The sequence below is a fragment of the Coregonus clupeaformis genome, chromosome 24, assembly GCF_020615455.1.
Source record: "Coregonus clupeaformis isolate EN_2021a chromosome 24, ASM2061545v1, whole genome shotgun sequence".
Classification (NCBI taxonomy): Eukaryota; Metazoa; Chordata; class Actinopteri; order Salmoniformes; family Salmonidae; genus Coregonus; species Coregonus clupeaformis.
Genome location: NC_059215.1, coordinates 18,338,714 through 18,361,625, shown reverse-complemented (window position 1 = coordinate 18,361,625; position 22,912 = coordinate 18,338,714).

The following is a 22,912-nucleotide window of genomic DNA, read 5'->3' as shown; positions in this document are numbered from 1 at the left end:
GGGGAAGATGCCAGAGCTAAGGATGATGTTAAAGAGTTTAAGTATAGCTAATTGAAATTTGTGGTCTGTATATTTTATCATTTCATTGAGGATACCATCAACACCACAGGACTTTTTGGGTTGGAGGGTTTGTATTTTGTCCTGTAGTTCATTCAATGTAATTGGAGAATCCAGTGGGTTCTGGTAGTCTTTAATAGTTGATTCTAAGATTTGCATTTGATCATGTATATTTTTTTGCTGTTTGTTCTCTGTTATAGGGCCAAAAAGATTGGAGAAGTGGTTTACCCATACATCTCCGTTTTGGATAGATAGCTCTTCGTGTTGTTGTTTGTTTAGTGTTTTCCAATTTTCCCAGAAGTGGTTAGAGTCTATGGATTCTTCAATTACATTGAGCTGATTTCTGACATGCTGTTCCTTCTTTTTCCGTAGTGTATTTCTGTATTGTTTTAGTGATTCACCATAGTGAAGGCGTAGGCTCAGGTTTTCTGGGTCTCTATGTTTTTGGTTGGATAGGTTTCTCAATTTCTTTCTTAGGTTTTTGCATTCTTCATCAAACCATTTATCACTATTATTACTTTTCTTTGGTTTTCTGTTAGAGATTTTTAGATTTGATAGGGAAGCTGAGAGGTCAAATATACTGTTTAGGTTTTCTACTGCCAAGTTTACACCTTCACTATTACAGTGGAACGTTTTGTCCAGGAAGTTGTCTAGAATGGATTGAATTTGTTGTTTCCTAACTGTTTTTTGGTAGGTTTCAACACTACTTTCCTTCCATCTATAGCATGTCTTAATATTATTCAGTTATTTTGGCTTTGATGCCTCATGATTGACTATTGCTCTGTTCAAGTAGACTGTGATTTTGCTGTGGTCTGATAGGGGTGTCAGTGGGCTGACTGTGAACGCTCTGAGAGACTCTGGGTTGAGGTCAGTGATAAAGTAGTCTACAGTACTACTGCCAAGAGATGAGCTATAGGTGTACCTACCATAGGAGTCCCCTCGAAGCCTACCATTGACTATGTAGATACCCAGTGTGCGACAGAGCTGCAGGAGTCGTGACCCATTTTTGTTGGTTATGTTGTCGTAGTCTCTCTTTTTTTGTTGGTTATGTTGTCGTAGTCTCTCTCTCTCTCTCTCTCTCTCTCTCTCTCTCCTCTCTTTCTTTCTCTCTCTCTCTCTCTACTCTCTCCGCTCTCTTTCTCTCTCTCTCTCTCTACTCTATCCCCCCCCCTCTCTCTCTCTCTTTCTCTCTCTCTCTACTCTCTTTCTCTCCCTCTCTCTCTCTCTCTCTCTCTCTCTCTCTCTCTCTCTCTCTCTCTCTCTCTCTCGCTCTCTCCTCTACTCTCTCTCCTCTCTTTATCTCTCTCTCTTTATCTCTCTCTCTACTCTCTCTCTCTCTCTCTCTCTCTCTCTCTCACTCTCTCTCTCTCTCTCTCTCTTCTCTCCTCTCTTTCTTTCTCTCTCTCTTCTCTCCTCTCTGTACTCTTGTTCTCTCTCTCTCCTCTCTTTTCTCTCTCTCTACTCTCTCCTCTCTCCTCTCTCTCTCCTCTCTTCTCTCTCTCCTCTCTCTCTCCTCTCTCCTATCTTTCTTTCTCTCTTTCTTCTCTCCTCTCTCTACTCTTGTTCTCTCTCTCTCCTCTCTTTTCTCTCTCTCTACTCTCTCCTCTCTCTCTCTCTCTCTCTCTCTCTCTCTCTCTCTCCTCTCTTCTCTCCTCTCTCTACTCTCTCCTCACTTTCTCTCTCTCTCTCTCTCTCTCTGTCTCTCTCTCTCTCTACTCTCTTTCTCTCACTCTCTACTCTCGTTCTCTCTCTCTCTCTCTCTCTCTCTCTCTCTCTCTCTCTCTCTCTCTCTCTCTCTCTCTCTCTCTCTCTCTCTCTCTCTCTCTCTCTCTCTCTCTCTCTCTCTCTCTCTCTCTCTCTCTCTCTCTCCTCTCTTTCTCTCTCTCTCTCTCTCCCCTCTCTTTCTCTCTCTCTCTCTCTACTCTATCCCCCCTCTCTCTCTCTCTCTCTTCTCTCTCTACTCTCTCTCTCTCTCTCTCTCTCTCTCTCTCTCTCTCTCTCTCTCTCTCTCTCTCTCTCTCTCTCGCTCTCTCCTCTACTCTCTCTCCTCTCTTTATCTCTCTCTCTTTATCTCTCTCTCTCTACTCTCTCTCTCTCTCTCTCTCTCTCTCTCTCTCTCTCTCTCTCTCTCTCTCTCTCTCTCTCTCTTCTCTCTCTTTCTTTCTCTCTCTCTTCTCTCCTCTCTGTACTCTTGTTCTCTCTCTCTCCTCTCTTTTCTCTCTCTCTACTCTCTCCTCTCTCCTCTCTCTCTCCTCTCTTCTCTCTCTCCTCTCTCTCTCTCCTCTCTCCTATCTTTCTTTCTCTCTTTCTTCTCTCCTCTCTCTACTCTTGTTCTCTCTCTCTCCTCTCTTTTCTCTCTCTCTACTCTCTCCTCTCTCCTCTCTCTCTCCCTCTCTTCTCTCTTCTCTCTTCTCTCCTCTCACTCTCTCTCTCTCCTCTCTTCTCTCCTCTCTCTCTCTCTCTCTCCACTCTTCTCTCCTCTATCTCTCTCTCTCCTCTCTTCTCTACCTCGCTCTCTCTCTCCCCCCGACCATGTCAGCAGCTCCTGGAGTACCTGAGGACGGGAAAGAGTATCCTGGATGTGGGTCTGGCTTAGGCCTGTCAGCCTCTCAGCACCCGCTGACACTTCTTTGAGGTGGGGATAGTGGATGCTGGAGAGAAGTTCTACATCGCCCTGGGCCTGGCCACAAGGGTAAGCGCTTTACAAGTATTGTACGCAGCACAATTGCATATCAGCAAAGCTACGGCCACACAGAGACGTATAACACGGATGAAATAACATATGCATTCATCAATTGTCCGTTTTTGTCTGTGAAAAGTGAAACTCAAGTCAGCTATTTTTGGACAAGTTGCATGCGTAAAAAGACTGACCATTTTTGGACTCCGTTGTCCATCATCCGTCAACGGATGACTCCCATTGAAATCTTTGGCTCAATCTGTAATTTTCAAACACAAAATCTTGGTCTGGCCATAGGCCTCATAACTCTGTCTGTATACACTGTTTTGACCATCAGCACTACAGAGAAGTATAGGTTTCCTTTATTTAGTGAGATTCTCACAGCAGGAAAATTTTCCTGCAGCAACAGGCAATGTGAATGATTATATGGATTATAATTATTGGACATTTTTTGAAGGGGTTGATACATTTTTCATTAGGGCAAATCAAGTCTGACATTTTAAAGTGGAAATTACAAACTTTAGAAGTGTTTTTAAACCTTGAAAACACTACAAATTTGCATTTCTGATATGCAATTGTGCTGCGTACAATGCTTGTAAAGCGCTTACCCTTCTGCAACAACAGGATGATCAAATTAAGATACGGCATCTGTACTTCCTTCATTATTCAAAACCTTTGTTGTAGGTGTAGGACACAGTGTGCTTGATGAAGAGGAAAAAACAATTAAATACATTTTAGTACGTCTAATACGAACCCCTCATTTCTTTTTCCAAAGAATGCACATGCGGTTCCCATCTAATGTTAGCACAGGACAGGAGCTGCTAGACTTCCCATAATAACCTGTGTGCCTTGAAGCCCAACACAAATAACTGCTGTACGGGAACTGATCAAAACAAGGAGCAACATCAACCTGGTCTTACAGCAATGTGGACTGGAACAGAGCAAGAAATATACAGGTTGCCACTATGGCTAAATGTAGTGCTATATAGGGAATAGGGTGTCATTTGGGACGTATCCATAATATACATAGGTGCAGTATCAATGGAAGGCCAAGTATTGACAGACAGAGAGATGCTCAATGACAGAGTTATATCACCCATTTGCACATACTGTCTGTAGAGGATGAAATGGGCTGGGACTGACTGTGTAGGTTTGACCTAGGAACATCAGTCATGAGGTGTAATGAACGCCAGCCACAGCCACAACCCAAGGCCTGGACTGTGTGGAGTTGCCCTGTCCTGTCATGCTCTCTCTGATCTCTCTGTGGCCACGGGCATGGCTCACTGCAGACAGAGACTAATTACTCTCAGGTCCTGAACTCACCGGCCCGCGACCGCAGACTGAAACTCAGCTTGTCTTGTGAAGGGAAGGGTTGAGCAAGGTCAAGGCCACTGGGTCCGATCAACCAGACCTGGGTTCAATAAAAATAAAACATATTTCAAATACTTTGAACGTTTGCTTTAGCCTGCCTGGTGAGCAGGGTTTGTACTTTTGGTACTTTTTGATTGGTTCCATTGCAACAGGCAAGCTCAATCAATAATAGCTTAACTATTTGAAATTATTTCAAATAGTATTTGAACCCAGATCTGCCGACCAGACCGACCGCTCCCCCTCCCTCCCACTCCCCCAAAAAAGGAGGACATTTTGTTAGTGATAACGAACCCTCTAACCTTTCCTCCTCATCATACTCAGTCCCCCTCAGTCGCTCTGCATCTGTGTGTCATTACAGAGACATTATAACCTCCCTCCTCCTCCAAAGGCCAACAGAGGTGATAAAGCAGATAATTGAAGGGCTGGTTAATCACTGTTTACTCACCACGATGTTACATGTTGTTGGGCTCAGCTGCTTCACACAGACAGCATCCGGTTAGATGTCTTAGAGTGGACGCCCAACACACAAACATAAATCAAGTCAATAACAATTGCGGAGTTACAGAGCTGTCTGTCTGTCTGGCCTGTTAACTGCCTGACTTGACTGGCTGGTAGACTAACTGACTGACTGGCTGGTAGGCTGACTGACTGGCTGGTAGACTGACTGACTGGCTGGTAGACTAACTGACTGACTGGCTGGTAAACTGACTGACTGGCTGGTAGACTGACTGACTGACTGACTGGTAGACTGACTGACTGACTGACTGGTTGACTGACTGACTGACTGGCCTGTTGACTGACTGGTTAACTGACCGGTGGTTCCACCGTACAGTTACTGTACAGCCAGTAGGCAGATGACCAGTTGGCGATGTATCATATCCGTATCACTAAATCTAAAGCTAAATACATTTTAAATTTACATTTTCGTCATTTAGCAGACACTGTTATCCAGAGCGACTTATAGTTAGAGCATTAATCTTAAGAAAGCTACAGTTGAAGTCTGAAGTTTACATACACCTTAGCCAAATACATTTAAACTCAGTTTTTCACAATTCCTGACATTTAATCCTAGTGAAAATTCCCTGGTCAGTTAGGATCACCACTTTATTTTAAGAATGTGAAATGTCAGAATAATAGTAGAGAGAATTATTTATTTCAGCTTTTATTTATTTCATCACATTCCGAGTGGGTCAGAAGTTTACATACACTCAATTAGTATTTGGTAGCATTGCCTTTAAATTGTTTAACTTGGGTCAAACGTTTCGGGTAGCCTTCCACAAGCTTCCCACAATAAGTTGGGTGAATATTGGCCCATTCCTCCTGACAGAGCTGGTGTAACTGAGTCAGGTTTGTAGGCCTCCTTGCTCGCACACACTTCTTCAGTTCTGCCCACACATATTCTATAGGATTGAGGTCAGGGCTTTGTGATGGCCACTCCAATACCTTGACTTTGTTGTCCTTAAGCCATTTTGCCACAACTTTGGAAGTATGCTTGGGGTCATTGTCCATTTGGAAGACCCATTCGCGACCAAGCTTGAACTTTCTGACTGATGTCTTCAAATCAAATCAAATCAAATCAAATTTTATTGGTCACATGCGCCGAATACAACAGGTGCAGACATTACAGTGAAATGCTTACTTACAGCCCTTAACCAACAGTGCATTTATTTTAAACAAAAAAGTAAGAATAAAACAACAACAAAAAAGTGTTGAGAAAAAAAGAGCAGAAGTAAAATAAAGTGACAGTAGGGAGGCTATATATACAGTAAAATAAAGTGACAGTAGGGAGGCTATATATACAGGGGGTACCGTTGCATAGTCAATGTGCGGGGGCACCGGCTAGTTGAGGTAGTTGAGGTAATATGTACATGTGGGTAGAGTTAAAGTGACTATGCATAAATACTTAACAGAGTAGCAGCAGCGTAAAAAGGATGGGGTGGGGGGGCAGTGCAAATAGTCCGGGTAGCCATGATTAGCTGTTCAGGAGTCTTATGGCTTGGGGGTAGAAGCTGTTGAGAAGTCTTTTGGACCTAGACTTGGCACTCCGGTACCGCTTGCCGTGCGGTAGCAGAGAGAACAGTCTATGACTAGGGTGGCTGGAGTCTTTGACAATTTTGAGGGCCTTCCTCTGACACCGCCTGGTATAGAGGTCCTGGATGGCAGGGAGCTTTGCCCCAGTGATGTACTGGGCCGTACGCACTACCCTCTGTAGTGCCTTGCGGTCAGAGGCCAAGCAGTTGCCATACCAGGCGGTGATGCAACCAGTCAGGATGCTCTCGATGGTGCAGCTGTAGAATTTTTTGAGGATCTGAGGACCCATGCCAAATCTTTTAGTCTCCTGAGGGGGAATAGGCTTTGTCGTGCCCTCTTCACGACTGTCTTGGTGTGTTTGGACCATGATAGTTCGTTGGTGATGTGGACACCAAGGAACTTGAAGCTCTCAACCTGTTCCACTACAGCCCCGTCGATGAGAATGGGGGCGTGCTCAGTCCTCTTTTTTTTCCTGTAGTCCACAATCATCTCCTTTGTCTTGGTCACGTTGAGGGAGAGGTTGTTGTCCTGGCACCACACGGCCAGATCTCTGACCTCCTCCCTATAGGCTGTCTCATCGTTGTCGGTGATCAGGCCTACCACTGTTGTGTCGTCGGCAAACTTAATGATGGTGTTGGAGTCGTGCCTGGCCATGCAGTCATGGGTGAACAGAGAGTACAGGAGGGGACTGAGCACGCACCCCTGAGGGGGCCCCCGTGTTGAGGATCAGTGTGGCAGATGTGTTGTTACCTACCCTTACCACCTGGGGGCGGCCCGTCAGGAAGTCCAGGATCCAGTTGCAGAGGGAGGTGTTTAGTCCCAGGATCCTTAGCTTAGTGATGAGCTTAGAGGGCACTATGGTGTTGAATGCTGAGCTGTAGTCAATGAATAGCATTCTCACGTAGGTGTTCCTCTTGTCCAGGTGGGAAAGGGCAGTGTGGAGTGCGATAGAGATTGCATCATCTGTGGATCTGTTGGGGCGGTATGCAAATTGGAGTGGGTCTAGGGTTTCTGGGATTATGCTGTTGATGTGAGCCATGACCAGTCTTTCAAAGCACTTCATGGCTACAGACGTCAGTGCTACGGGTCGGTAGTCATTTAGGCAGGTTATCTTAGAGTTCTTCGGCACGGGGACTATGGTGGTCTGCTTGAAACATGTTGGTATTACAGACTCAGTCAGGGACATGTTGAAAATGTCAGTGAAGACACTTGCCAGTTGGTCAGCACATGCTCGGAGTACACGTCCTGGTAATCCGTCTGGCCCTGCGGCCTTGTGAATGTTGACCTGCTTAAAAGTCTTACTCACATCGGCTACGGAGAGCGTGATCACATAGTCGTCCCGGAACAGCTGGTGCTCGTGCATGCTTCAGTGTTGCTTGCCTCGAAGCGAGCATAGAAGTGGTTTAGCTCGTCTGGTAGGCTTGTGTCACTGGGCAGCTCGCGGCTGTGCTTCCCTTTGTAGTCTGTAATAGTTTTCAAGCCCTGCCACATCCGACGAGCGTCAGAGCCAGTGTAGTATGATTCAATCTTAGACCTGTATTGACTCTTTGCCTGTTTGATGGTTCGTCGGAGGTCATAGCGGGATTTCTTATAAGCGTCCGGGTTAGAGTCCCGTTCCTTGAAAGCGGCAGCTCTACCCTTTAGCTCAGTGCGGATGTTTCCTGTAATCCATGGCTTCTGGTTGGGGTATGTACAGTGGGGAAAAAAAGTATTTAGTCAGCCACCAATTGTGCAAGTTCTCCCACTTAAAAAAGATGAGAGAGGCCTGTAATTTTCATCATAGGTACACGTCAACTATGACAGACAAAATGAGAAAAAAATCCAGAAAATCACATTGTAGGATTTTTTATGAATTTATTTGCAAATTATGGTGGAAAATAAGTATTTGGTCAATAACAAAAGTTTCTCAATACTTTGTTATATACCCTTTGTTGGCAATGACACAGGTCAAACGTTTTCTGTAAGTCTTCACAAGGTTTTCAAACACTGGTGCTGGTATTTTGGCCCATTCCTCCATGCAGATCTCCTCTAGAGCAGTGATGTTTTGGGGCTGTCGCTGGGCAACACGGACTTTCAACTCCCTCCAAAGATTTTCTATGTGGTTGAGATCTGGAGACTGGCTAGGCCACTCCAGGACCTTGAAATGCTTCTTACGATGCCACTCCTTCGTTGCCCCGGGCGGTGTGTTTGGGATCATTGTCATGCTGAAAGACCCAGCCATGTTTCATCTTCAATGCCCTTGCTGATGGAAGGAGGTTTTCACTCAAAATCTCACGATACATGGTCCCATTCATTCTTTCCTTTACACGGATCAGTCGTCCTGGTCCCTTTGCAGAAAAAACAGCCCCCAAAGCATGATGTTTCCACCCCCATGCTTCACAGTAGGTATGGTGTTCTTTGGATGCAACTCAGCATTCTTTGTCCTCCAAACACGACGAGTTGAGTTTTTACCAAAAAGTTATATTTTGGTTTCATCTGACCATATGACATTCTCCCAATCCTCTTCTGAATCATCCAAATGCACTCTAGCAAACTTCAGACGGGCCTGGACATGTACTGGCCTAAGCAGGGGGACACGTCAGGCACTGCAGGATTTAAGTCCCTGGCGGCGTAGTGTGTTACTGATGGTAGGCTTTGTTACTTTGGTCCCAGCTCTCTGCAGGTCATTCACTAGTTCCCCCCGTGTGGTTCTGGGATTTTTGCTCACCGTTCTTGTGATCATTTTGACCCCACGGGGTGAGATCTTGCGTGGAGCCCCAGATCGAGGGAGATTATCAGTGGTCTTGTATGTCTTCCATTTCCTAATAATTGCTCCCACAGTTGATTTCTTCAAACCAAGCTGCTTACCTATTGCAGATTCAGTCTTCCCAGCCTGGTGCAGGTCTACAATTTTGTTTCTGGTGTCCTTTGACAGCTCTTTGGTCTTGGCCATAGTGGAGTTTGGAGTGTGACTGTTTGAGGTTGTGGACAGGTGTCTTTTATACTGATAACAAGTTCAAACAGGTGCCATTAATACAGGTAACGAGTGGAGGACAGAGGAGCCTCTTAAAGAAGAAGTTACAGGTCTGTGAGAGCCAGAAATCTTGCTTGTTTGTAGGTGACCAAATACTTATTTTCCACCATAATTTGCAAATAAATTCATTAAAAAATCCTACAATGTGATTTTCTGGATTTTTTTTCCTCAATTTGTCTGTCATAGTTGACGTGTACCTATGATGAACATTACAGGCCTCTCTCATCTTTTTAAGTGGGAGAACTTGCACAATTGGTGGCTGACTAAATACTTTTTTCCCCACTGTACGTACGGTCACTGTGGGGACGACATCATCGATGCACTTATTGATGAAGCCAGTGACTGATGTGGTGTACTCCTCAATGCTGTCTGAAGAATCCCGGAACATGTTCCAGTCTGTGCTAGCAAAACAGTCCTGTAGCTTAGCATCTGCGCGTCATCTGACCACTTTTTTATTAGCCGAATCACTGGTGCTTCCTGCTTCAGTTTTTGCTTATAAGCAGGAATCAGGAGGATAGAGTTATGGTCAGATTTGCCAAATGGAGGGCGAGGGAGAGCTTTGTATGCGTCTTTGTGTGTGGAGTAAAGGTGGTCTAGAGTTTTTTCCCCTCTGGTTGCACATTTAACATGCTGGTAGAAATGAGGTAGAACGGATTTAAGTTTCCCTGCATTAAAGTCCCCGGCTACTAGGAGCGCTGCATCTGGATGAGCGTTTTCCTGTTGATTAATGGCCTTGTACAACTAATTCAGTGCAATCTTAATGCCAGCATTGGTTTGTGGTGGTAAATAGACAGCTATGAAAAATATAGATGAAAACTCTCTTGGTAAATAGTGTGGTCTACAGCTTATCATAAGATACTCTACCTCAGGCGAGCAAAACCTCGAGACTTCCTTAGTATTTGATTTTGTGCACCAGCTGTTGTTTACAAATATACACAGACCGCCACCCTTTGTCTTACCAGAGTCTGCAGTTCTGTCCTGTCGATGTAGCGTATAGCCCGCTAGCTGAATGGTGTCATTGTTGTCGTTCAGCCACGACTCCGTGAAACATAAGATATTACAGTTTTTAATGTCCCGTTGGTAGGATAACCGTAATCTTAAATCGTCAATTTTATTCTCAAAAGATTGAACATTGGCTAATAGGATTGATGGGAGAGGCAGTTTACTCGTTCGCCGTCGGATCCTTACAAGGCACCCGGATCTGCGTCCACGATATCTCCGTCTCTTCCTCACGCGAATGACGGGGATCTGGGCCTTGTCGGGAGTCTGTAGAATATCCTTCGCGAACGCCTCGTTGAAGAAAAAGTCTTCGTCCAACGCGAGGTGAGTAATCGCTGTCCTGATATCCAGAAGCTCTCTTTGGTTATAAGAGACGATGGCAGAAACATTATGTACAAAATAAATTACAAATAACGCGGAAAAACACACATAGTAGTACAATTGGTTAGAGGGCTGTAAAACGGCAGCCATCTTCTTCCGGCGCTGTTCTATCGATGTTCTGAGATGTTGCTTCAATATATCCACATAATTTTCCTTCCTCATGATGCCATCTATTTTGTGAAGTGCACCAGTCCCTCCTGCAGAAAAGCACCCCCACAGCATGATGCTGCCACCCCAGTGCTTCACGGTTGGGATGGTGTTCTTCGGCTTGCAAGCGTCCCCCTTTTTCCTCCAAACATAACGATGGTCATTAGGGCCAAACAGTTATATTTTTGTTTCATCAGACCAGAGGACATTTCTCCAAAAAGTACGATCTTTGTCCCCATGTGCAGTTACAAACCGTAGTCTGGCTTTTTTATGGCGGTTTTGGAGCAGTGGCTTCTTCCTTGCTGAGCGGCCTTTCAGGTTATGTTGATATTGGACTCGTTTTACTGTGGATATACACTGCTCAAAAAAATTAAGGGAACACTAAAATAACACATCCTAGATCTGAATGAATGAAATAATCTTATTAAATACTTTTTTCTTTACATAGTTGAATGTGCTGACAACAAAATCACACAAAAATTATCAATGGAAATCAAATTTATCAACCCATGGAGGTCTGGATTTGGAGTCACCCTCAAAATTAAAGTGGAAAACCACACTACACTTTGATGTAATGTCCTTAAAACAAGTCAAAATGAGGCTCAGTAGTGTGTGTGGCCTCCACGTGCCTGTATGACCTCCCTACAACGCCTGGGCATGCTCCTGATGTGGTGGCGGATGGTCTCCTGAGGGATCTCCTCCCAGACCTGGACTAAAGCATCCGCCAACTCCTGGACAGTCTGTGGTGCAACGTGGCGTTGGTGGATGGAGCGAGACATGATATCCCAGATGTGCTCAATTGGATTCAGATCTGGGGAACGGGCGGGCCAGTCCATAGCATCAATGCCTTCCTCTTGCAGGAACTGCTGACACACTCCAGCCACATGAGGTCTAGCATTGTCTTGCATTAGGAGGAACCCAGGGCCAACCGCACCAGTATATGGTCTCACAAGGGGTCTGAGGATCTCATCTCGGTACCTAATGGCAGTCAGGCTACCTCTGGCGAGCACATGGAGGGCTGTGCGGCCGCCCAAAGAAATGCCACCCCACACCATGACTGACCCACCGCCAAACCGGTCATGCTGGAGGATGTTGCAGGCAGCAGAACGTTCTCCACGGCGTCTCCAGACTCTGTCACGTCTGTCACATGTGCTCAGTGTGAACCTGCTTTCATTTGTGAAGAGCACAGGGTGCCAGTGGCGAATATGCCAATCTTGGTGTTCTCTGGTAAATGCCAAACGTCCTGCACGGTGTTGGGCTGTAAGCACAACCCCCACCAGTGGACGTCGGGCCCTCATACCACCCTCATGGAGTCTGTTTCTGACCGTTTGAGCAGACACATGCACATTTGTGGCCTGCTGGAGGTCATTTTGCAGGGCTCTGGCAGTGCTCCTCCTGCTCCTCCTTGCACAAAGGCGGAGGTAGCAGTCCTGCTGCTGGGTTGTTGCCCTCCTACGGCCTCCTCCACGTCTCCTGATGTACTGGCCTGTCTCCTGGTAGCGCCTCCATGCTCTGGACACTACGCTGACAGACACAGCAAACCTTCTTGCCACAGCTCGCATTGATGTGCCATCCTGGATGAGCTGCACTACCTGAGCCACTTGTGTGGGTTGTAGACTCCGTCTCATGCTACCACTAGAGTGAAAGCACCGCCAGCATTCAAAAGTGACCAAAACATCAGCCAGGAAGCATAGGAACTGAGAAGTGGTCTGTGGTCACCACCTTCAAAACCAGTCCTTTATTGGGGGTGTCTTGCTAATTGCCTATAATTTCCACCTGTTGTCTATTCCATTTGCACAACAGCATGTGACATTTATTGTCAATCAGTGTTGCTTCCTAAGTGGACAGTTTGATTTCACAGAAGTGTGATTGACTTGGAGTTACATTGTGTTGTTTAAGTGTTCCCTTTATTTTTTTGAGCAGTGTAGATACTTTTGTACCTGTTTCCTCCAGCATCTTCACAAGGTCCTTTGCTGTTGTTCTCGGATTGATTTCCACTTTTCGCACCAAAGTACGTTAATCTCTAGGAGACAGAATGCGTCTCCTTCCTGAGCGGTATGACGGCTGCGTGATCCCATGGTGTTTATACTTGCGTTCTATTGTTTGTACAGATGAACGTGGTATCTTCAGGCATTTGAAAATTGCTCCCAAGGATGAACCAGACTTGTGGAGGTCTAGAATTCTTTTTCTGAGGTCTTGGCTGATTTCTTTTGACTTTCCCATGATGTCAAGCAAAGATGCACTGAGTTTGAAGGTAGGCCTTGAAATACATCCACAGGTACACCTCCAATTGACTCAAATTATGTCAATTAGCTTATCAGAAGCTTCTAACATTTTCCAAGCTGTTTAAAGGCACAGTCAACTTAGTGTATGTAAACTTCTGACCCACTGGAATTGTGATACAGTGAATTATAAATTAAATAATCTGTCTGTAAACAATTGTTGGAAAAATGACTTGTGTCGTGCACAAAGTAGATGTCCTAACCGACTTGCCAAAACTATAGTTTCTTAACAAGAAATTTGTGGAGTGGTTGAAAAACAAGTTTTAATGACTCCAACCTAAGTGTATGTAAACTTCCGACTTCAACTGTAGGTGGGACAACCACATATCTCAGTCATATAGTAAGAATTGTTTTTCCTCAATAAAGTACTGTAGCTAACAGCAAAGACTGTGCCAGTCGGAAAAAGTGAAGTGCGAGGGTTAGTTCACGAAAGGCAAATGTTTTGGGGTTTTTTTGTGAGCGGGGGTGATGTGGGATTAATCAAGATACTCTGTGAAGAGGTAGTGTTGCAGTTTTCGAAAGATGGGCAGGGACTCCTGGCGTCAGGGGAAGCTCATTCCACCATTGGGGTGCCAGGACAGAGAATAGCTTTGACTGAGCTGAGCGGGATCTGACCACCTGTAGGGGTGGGAGGGACAAGATTAAAGATTAAGATCACTTTATTAAGATTAAGATCTATTTATTCATCAATTGTACACAAGGTCCAACCGAAATCTGACTTCTGCTTAATCCCAACCCCTCCAAAAAACACACATACAGGTTCGAGAGGTTGGAGCAGGGGGCTGCCACACTGGGTGCCCGTGGAGCAGTTGTTTTGGGGGGTTAAGTGCCTTGCTCAAGGGCACAACGGCAGGCAATGTCATATAGGATTTGATACCGCAGCGTTCTGTATAAATTGCATGGGTTTGATTGCACAAGCGGGGAGCCCAGCCAACAGAGAGTTGCAGTAGTCCAGACGGGAGATGACAAGTGCCTGGATTAGGACCTGCGCCGCTTGGAGGAAAGGCGGTACTCTGCGAATGTTGTAGAGTATGAACCTGTTGGAGCGAGTCACTGCTTTGATGTTTGCAGAGAATGACAGGGTGTTGTCAAGCGTCACGCCAAGGTTCTTTGCACTCTGAGAGGGGAACGCTGTGGAGTAGTCAACCGGGATGGAGAGGTCTTGGAGCGGGCTGGCCTTCCCCTGGAGTAAGAGCAGCTCCATCTTGTCGAGGTCTTAAAGCTCAGCAGCCATATGAATCTAGGGACCGGGTAGAGGCACACACAGAGAAACACAGTCTGTATGTGTGTGTTGGGGGAGACGTAATCTACGATCTCTCCTTCCCAGACCTGGCGCTACCTCTCCTCTGGCTCTCCTTCCTCTCTCTGCAGATAAGAGTTTAGATGTATGTGTGCTGCTTGGTAGTACTTCAGCTTGCATCCGGAGTACACACTGGTTGCTAAGGTGCAGGACAAAGAGAAAGATCCAGCCCTGAGTGGGGTGAAGTGGGGTGGCGACGTGCACTCAGTGGTGTGTGTGTGTGTGTGTGTGTGAATGAGCTACTGTGGTAGGCCGTTATCTCGCTGGCTGGTCTTCCACTCCCACTCTTTCCTCTGCCCTCTTCCTTCTGTCCCCACGGGCTCAATTTCAGCCCCCCTCCAGCCCCCCTCCCACTGTGTGTGTGTGTGCTTGTGTGTGTGTGTGTTTGTGTGTGTGTGTGAACCCTATTTCCTTCGGCTTGGCCAGGCCCTGTGGCTGCAGCTGTGTCCTCACTGGCCTGAGAACGCTCCCTGATGCAGCACTTCAGAACCAGAGCCTTTGAACATGTTTATTCTACTAAGGTCAGGTTCTATCTGGCTGAACAAAGGAGTTGAGAGTGAAAGCCAAGGCCTCTCTCTCCCTATCTGGTTTACTGTAGCAATAATAGAATTGACAGGACACACACACACACACAGGCTGTTGTTCTATTAATTCACATTAAGTACTGTATCTCTGATATCCATCTCTCTGCCCTGGCAATTCACAACAGTGGTTTTTACACTATGAAAAGGGGTTACACAAACAAACCTGTACCACTCTCTTCCCCCCTCTCTCTCTCTCTCTCTCTCTCTCTCTGAGGGTTGTGGGCACACACACACACACACACACACACACACACACACACACACACACACACACACACACACACACACACATGCTCACCCGGCTTCTCCTGCAGTAATCCCTGTGGTGATATTTATAGCCCAGGACTCAGGGGAGAGATGGGTATCTGCTTCCACAAATCCCCCAGGGCCCGGCCAGGGAAGGCCAGCATCTCTGTAGCTCCAGCTTGTTGACTCTGTCACAGTACGGAAATGCAGGCTAGCTCCAATGACACTGATAAAGCCCCTGAGGATCATATAGGGATCTGCTATGGACAGACAGAATGCTACTGTTTGTTGTTCTTGGAAGCAGCTTAGTTTTAGACTAATGGCTTCTGCAGAGCAATGTGGTCCAAAGTTCATGTTTTAGTAGTAGACTGGGGTTCCTGGGTTAACAGAATAAACTTTTAGGCAGATTTATACAGACCGAGTGAGACCGTTGTTGATGATGTCCGTTTGTGCAGATGGTATTTGTTTTGCAATCGAGTAGTAGAACTGAATGAGATATGCAAAACATGATGCATATGATAATGATCATAATTGTTTGTGAACAAATGGTATGTTTTGAAGGAAGTTTTGAAGTTGTCACTTTCTGCTATTTTAGTATTGCTCAACTGCGAACTGTAATATGTAGAGCCCTCAGTCAGAAACAAACAACATGACACAGTAGATGGTAGAGATCCAGGGGTATTAAACTGAGGGGTATTAAAGACATCACTTATCATCTCTACTAAGACACACGTCTGTGGTTTCACTGTGGCTTGACTGTAAATCCATCACTTAAAATCCATATTAGATGAACAGATCAAATGAGCCCAATGCTGCTTTCTGATGTCCCCAACCAAAGCATTGATCAGAGCCTTGTTGGCTGTGTCCCAAATGGCACTCTCTTCCCTCTATAGTGCACTACTTTTGACCAGGGTCCATAGACTACACTGTATACTTCTGCTGAAACAAAACCCCAAACAATCCTAGCTAAGCGTCATCATCCTAGAGACGAGGCCAGCCAGAGCTTGTGGTTGAAAAAAGGTAAAGAAAGAGAGTAGACATGGCTGAAGGCTTGGCGCAGGAGCTGCATTCCTCCTTGTCTCTGTGTCTTCCTCTGCTCTCTCGCTCTCCTCCCTCTCCTCCCTCTCCTCCCTCTCCTCCCCCTCTCCTACAGCCCCAGTGAGGTTGTCAGACAGACTAACCCCGGCATTGGCTTCCTTTCTCTCTGTCTCGTCTGACCTGAAGGAGCAGCTGTCTGTGGCCTCTCCAGAAGGCCTATCATTCCCACCTGTGTAGAGATCGGTAGACACTGGCCGAAATCTGGCTTGCCTGCTACTTACTTCAACTGCATACTGTGTACTAATCGTACTACATACTACTATATTTAGAACGTACTGTTTAGTAAAAATGAATGCAGTAAGCAACAAATATCAGCATACTAGGCTCATCCTACTGAGAATGTGTCAACTAATGCATTTGCGTTGATTCCCGCCATTCGTTCATTTTGGTATAGCACGTCCCCTCAGCTGATTATTAGCTGTTGTTAACACATGTGAGTCTCGAAAGACAGTTCTCTTCCACAATAGTGTGCAGCGAATTCGACTAAATTAAAAGCCTAAATGAGTATGACATCCTGGCACTTAACCTTTTACTGCAGTGGGCTAAATCAGGGTCACACAGAGTGATTCTTGGTCTTATTTTTTTTTAAACTTTGAAACAAAAGTATACACCTCACACACATGTTTATGGGCAAAAAAGATAAGACACCTGTACCATGTCAGATATGTATTGTATTACATTTTGAGTTTGCATCCCAAGATTACACTTTATATACATCACAGAAGACTGAAATATAAAAATAAAAAACATGTTTGACATAGAAACACTGTTAAAAAAATATATATCTTTATTAATTATGAAATTATGAAAAATATTAATAACATTCCACCCATGAAGCCAAAGAGGGCACGTTTGGTCATTGACTGCAGGAATGGGCAACAGCATACTACTACTTCAAAATTTCACATTATTGTTTCGCATCCCGAAAATGCATACTATTTAGAACGCAAGTATGGGTATTTGGACACGGCCAGTGTCTGTAGACACTCATCTCCACTGAAATGTGGTCCTTTTGAGTAAAGGTTGTAGCTTCTTCCAGGGCCGTAACCAAGGTCCGAGTTTTAGTGAGGTCAGGACAGGGCGGGGAGGATTTGGGTAAAGTTTAAGCTTTTTAGAATGTTGAAGCTCATTTACTGAATTTCTTTACGATTTAAAAACTCTAAGATGCTATTTGGATAACAGAAAAAACAAATCAAATGACCCCAGCCATTATCATGTTGGTTGTTGTAGCTTCATTCACCTCACATATTAGCTATACAGTTAGCCGCTACACATTAACTCAGGGATTAAAAACAATCATTGAATAAATACAGAGGGATCTGTTAGTAGAAAAAGTATTTTAGGAACAAAAAGTAAAGAAATGAGTTCGCTTTACAGAAATAAGTTTACTATTTTTGTTGCAGTTTTACAGCAAATTACCTGCAATTCTACACATTTTTGCCATGATTTAAGGCAGGTTAATCTGATATCTGAGTGAGAGTGACTAACAAAATCAATGGTGGCCCACTGGAGGTCAGGGCCCCTGGGCACGTTGATAATTCGGCCATGATTATTACAAGTTTAGATAGTTGGCTAGACTAACTAGACTAATTTACCAATCAAAATGTGTTTTACTAACATGGACTAATTGAGTGACTATCAGTGAGTGATTTATAACAAGAGGAAAACTGCTGCAACCAAGCTTTTGAAATTGCACCTGAAGTATTCTACTATTCTAACTCTAAACACTAAGTTGAGACCCCGACTGAGTTCCCCCCAGAACTCGGTGTCCTCATATGTACAGTGAGGGAAAAAAGTATTTGATCCCCTGCTGATTTTGTACGTTTGCCCACTGACAAAGAAATGATCAGTCTATCATTTTAATGGTAGGTTTATTTGAACAGTGAGAGACAGAATAACAACAAAAAAATCCAGAAAAACGCATGTCAAAAATATTATGAATTGATTAGCATTTTAATTAGGGAAATAAGTATTTGACCCCACTGCAAAACATGACTTAGTACTTGGTGGCAAAACCCTTGTTGGCAATCACAGAGGTCAGACATTTCTTGTAGTTGGCCATCAGGTTTGCACACATCTCAGGAGGGATTATGTCCCTCTCCTCTTTGCAGATCTTCTCCAAGTCATTAAGGTTTCGAGGCTGACGTTTGGCAACTCGAACCTTCAGCTCCCTCCACAGATTTTATATGGGATTAAGGTCTGGAGACTGGCTAGGCCACTCCAGGACCTTAATGTGCTTCTTCTTGAGCCACTCCTTTGTTGCCTTGGCCGTGTGTTTTGGGTCATTGTCATGCTGGAATACCCATCCACGACCCATTTTCAATGCCATGGCTGAGGAAAGGAGGTTCTCACCCAAGATTTGATGGTACATGGCCCCGTCCATCGTCCCTTTGATGCGGTGAAGTTGTCCTGTCCCCTTAGCAGAAAAACACCCCCAAAGCATAATGTTTCCACCTCCATGTTTGACGGTGGAGATGGTGTTCTTGGGGTCATAGGCAGCATTCCTCCTCCTCCAAACACGGCGAGTTGAGTTGATGCCAAAGAGCTCGATATTGGTCTCATCTGACCACAACACTTTCACCCAGTTCTCCTCTGAATCATTCAGATTTTCATTGGCAAACTTCAGACGGCCCTGTATATGTGCTTTCTTGAGCAGGGGGACCTTGCGGGTGCTGCAAGATTTCAGTCCTTCACGGCATAGTGTGTTACCAATTGTTTTCTTGTTGACTATGGTCCCAGCTGCCTTGAGATCATTGACATGATCCTCCCGTGTAGTTCTGGGCAGATTCCTCACCGTTCTCATGATCATTGCAACTCCACAAGGTGAGATCTTGCATGGAGCCCCAGGCTGAGGGAGATTGGCAGTTATTTTGTGTTTCTTCCATTTGCAAATAATCGCACCAACTGTCACCTTCTCACCAAGCTGCTTGGCAATGGTCTTGTAGCCTATTCCAGCCTTGTGTAGGTCTACAATCTTGTCCCTGACATCCTTGGAGAGCTCTTTGGTCTTGGCCATGGTGAAGAGTTTGGAATCTGATTGATTGATTTTTTCTGTGGACAGGTGTCTTTTATATAGGTAAAAAACTGAGATTAGGAGCACTCCCTTTAAGAGTGTGCTCCTAATCTCAGCTCGTTACCTGTATAAAAGACACCTGGGAGCCAGAAACCTTTCTGATTGAGAGGGAGTCAAATACTTATTTCCCTCATTAAATTGCAAATCAATTTATAAAATTTTTGACATGCGTTTTTCTGGATTTTTTTGTTGTTATTCTGTCTCTCACTGTTCAAATAAACCTACCATTAAAATGATAGACTGATCATTTCTTTGTCAGTGGGCAAACGTACAAAATCAGCAGAGGATCAAATACTTTTTTCCCTCACTGTAACTACGGCCCTGGCTACTTCTTAACCGCTCCCACATTCAACAATGAGCTGTTACATCTTTGGGGTCATTTATTGACAATTCTACTACATGGAGGATGAACAGCAGTAATGTGTTTCTTCAAGGATGAATGAAAAGCAGTTGTCTTCCTCCTCTTTGGGTTGTGGTTGGTTGGCTCTACTTATGGAGGTGGAGTAGAGCAGAGAGAACGAAACACATCTCTGGTGATTAACTCCCTCTGAGTCTGAGTCCATGTATTGATTCTGTTGACATGGAGAACCTGTATAGAAAATAAGTATCCTGTCTGTGTGTACTGTACTGTGCACCACTGTGGCAACAAACTCTGGTTTGCTTGAGGAAGAAAAATCCAAAGAGGAGAAAAAAACGTAAGGATCAGACACCATCACTTCACATAATAAATCAGCAAGATTAATTACACATTAAAATCAGCACGGATATAAAAGTACACAAAACATAAAGACTAACCGGAGGGGTACACTAAACATGATGACAGATTAGGGTAGAACATTAGGGTAGTACACTAGGGTAGTACACTAGACAAATAATATATGGGAACACATAAAAGCTAAGACAACAGTGTGTTTTTTGTAGGCCTGTGGGAAAAGGTATTTTAAGAGTGGACTTGAATGTGTGTAGAGAGCTGTGATTGTAGAGTAACTTGTGTATCTGTCTGTCTTGAGGACTATCACAAGAACAGACATCCGGGCTGGAGCCGAGGCTCAGTGGCCTACCATGCAGGTAAGTTCATGTTCTTCATCACCATTTCTATGTGCCCTTCATCAACATTTCTATGTGCTCTTCATCAACATTTATATGTGCACTTCATCAACATTTCTATGCGCTCTTCATCAACATTTCTCTGTGCCCTTCATCAACATTTCTATGTGCTCTTCATCAACATTTCTCTGTGCCCTTCATCAACATTTCTATGTGCTCTTCATCAACATTTATATGTGCTCTTCATCAACATTTATATGTGCTCTTCATCAACATTTCTATGTGCTCTTCATCAACATTTCTATGTGCTCTTCATCAACATTTCTATGTGCCCTTCATCAACATTTCTATGCGCTCTTCATCAACATTTCTCTGTGCCCTTCATCAACATTTCTATGTGCTCTTCATCAACATTTATATGTGCTCTTCATCAACATTTATATGTGCTCTTCATCAACATTTCTATGTGCTCTTCATCACTTGTTTTCTGTCTGGCTTACTGGTTAGCTCATTCCCTGAGTATGTGGGTTTTGAACCAACTGTTGGGAGGTTTTAGATGTCTGATGGATCAGAACTGTTTCCTGTGTATTTCTCTGATACAAGTAGTTTCAAACCAAGCATCTCTGGGCACCATCTCTCTCGGCTGGAGCTGGAGAAGGAGGTAGAGCTGGAGGTGGCCAAGGCAGATAGAGTAGGATCACACAGGCCGATGAAGAAGAGAACAACGAAACGTCTTAAGGAAGAAAGAGGGACGATAGGCTAACTCCCTGAGGAATGAGATATCTCTCTCTCGCTCTCGCCAATCAGAGAATCAGTTGTAGTTATCTTGCTACGGTTTGTTAACTTCCTAGTGTGGCCCTTTGTGAAGACAGGCCTTGTTACCAACCACTGCTATCTCTCTGTCTCCAGGCATCTGCCATCCCAAAGCCTCCAGCATCCCACCGCCATCTATCACTATAGCTATCACTATAGATTAGCCATCAAGTGCTGCTAGGTCTGATACTGTATCAGAGCTAGAGGGAGTGTATCTTGGGGGTGCTGAGAGTTATCTAGACATAGTCTGAAGGACCTTATTGTTAAACCCATTCTTGTCAAGGGGTTATAGTCAGGGCCTCAGCCACATGTCATGTGTTCAAGTTAAAGGTGCGTCTGAAATTGCATCCTATTCTCGAATCCCTATACAGTGTAGTGCACTACTTTTGACCAGAGTAGTTCACTAAATAGGGAATAGGGTGCCATTAGGGCTCTGGTCAAAAGTAGTGCACTTTATAGCACGCAACCTTACTGCTTATTTTCCTCACTATCTGACTATCTCTCCTAATCTGCATCCTAAATGGGACCCTATTTCCTAGTGCACTACTTTTGACCAGAACCCTAAAGGGCCCTGGTCAAAGGTAGTGCACAGTAAAGGGAATAGCGTGGCATTTGGGACGTAATCCTAGTAAGGCTGGAGATGATACAGCCAGGCAGCGCTGAGGGATGGATTGGGGCACCACGGTAACGTTACCACGCCAGTCAGTCCGACTGGGTTCTGTATGTGGACTCCCCCTCTGGTTTGGCTGGCGGGTGGTAGACTCCACAAGAATCTGCACGCCCCAGCACAGCTCCCCATTAATCTTAAAAATGATGTATGTGGTTTTCCACTCTACGTCTGAGGTTTGCCTTCCCATGCTTGGGTTCACATACAGGCTCCTGTCCAGCTTCTTCACTCTACATCAACAGGACTCCTAGTACTTCTTAGGGTGCGTCCCAAATGGCACCCTAGTCCCTACATAGTGCACTACTTTCGACCATGGCCCAAAGGACGCACCCCAGATCAACAGGCCTCCTAGAACCTCTTAGTGCTCTCCTCTCCATCCATCCAGCTATCCATCCATCCATCTATCCAAGCCTTTAACACAGTCAGCAACGCAATAACTCAGGACACTCATGACAAAGTATCCAAAGTATCTATGTATGCAATAATTATACTAAAGACAATATAACACAAGGCCATACAGACTCTCTATAGGAAATGCAGATTTTCCACTTGTGTGTGTTATTTTGCCTTACTGAATTTTGAGAGAGTGTTTCTTGCTGTTTTGCTTTTATTTGCAGACACAAAAACAGTGAAGAGCCAAGACAGAACACTGTGAAGAGGTTCTTCTTCCTGGTTTGGTTTGCCACCTCCGTCATCTGTTAAACCACAGAACCCTATTGGCCCTGGTTCAAAGTAGTGTTGCCATTTGGGAATCAGCCCATATCTGTTTTTATGTTCTGTGGCTGCCATCTGCCAGCGTATCATATCACTCATATCAATCACAAGTTTTGATGTTGGGATATTGGCACAGACAGTGAGGACCTCCATTCCGTGTGTTGCAACAGTGTGATGGTGCTGACTGTGTCAATGGGCCATGGACCCTCAGAGTGGACCAAGGCATAGCGCCCTGTTTAGGTGTGAGTGTGAGTGTCTGGGGCGGCAGGTAGTTTAGTGGTTAAGAGCGTTGTGCCAGTAACCGAAAGGTCGCTGGTTTTAATCCCCGAGCTGACTAGGTGAAAAATCTGTCGATGTGCCCTTGAGCAAGGCACTTAACCCTAATTGCTCCTGTAAATCGCTCTGGATTAGA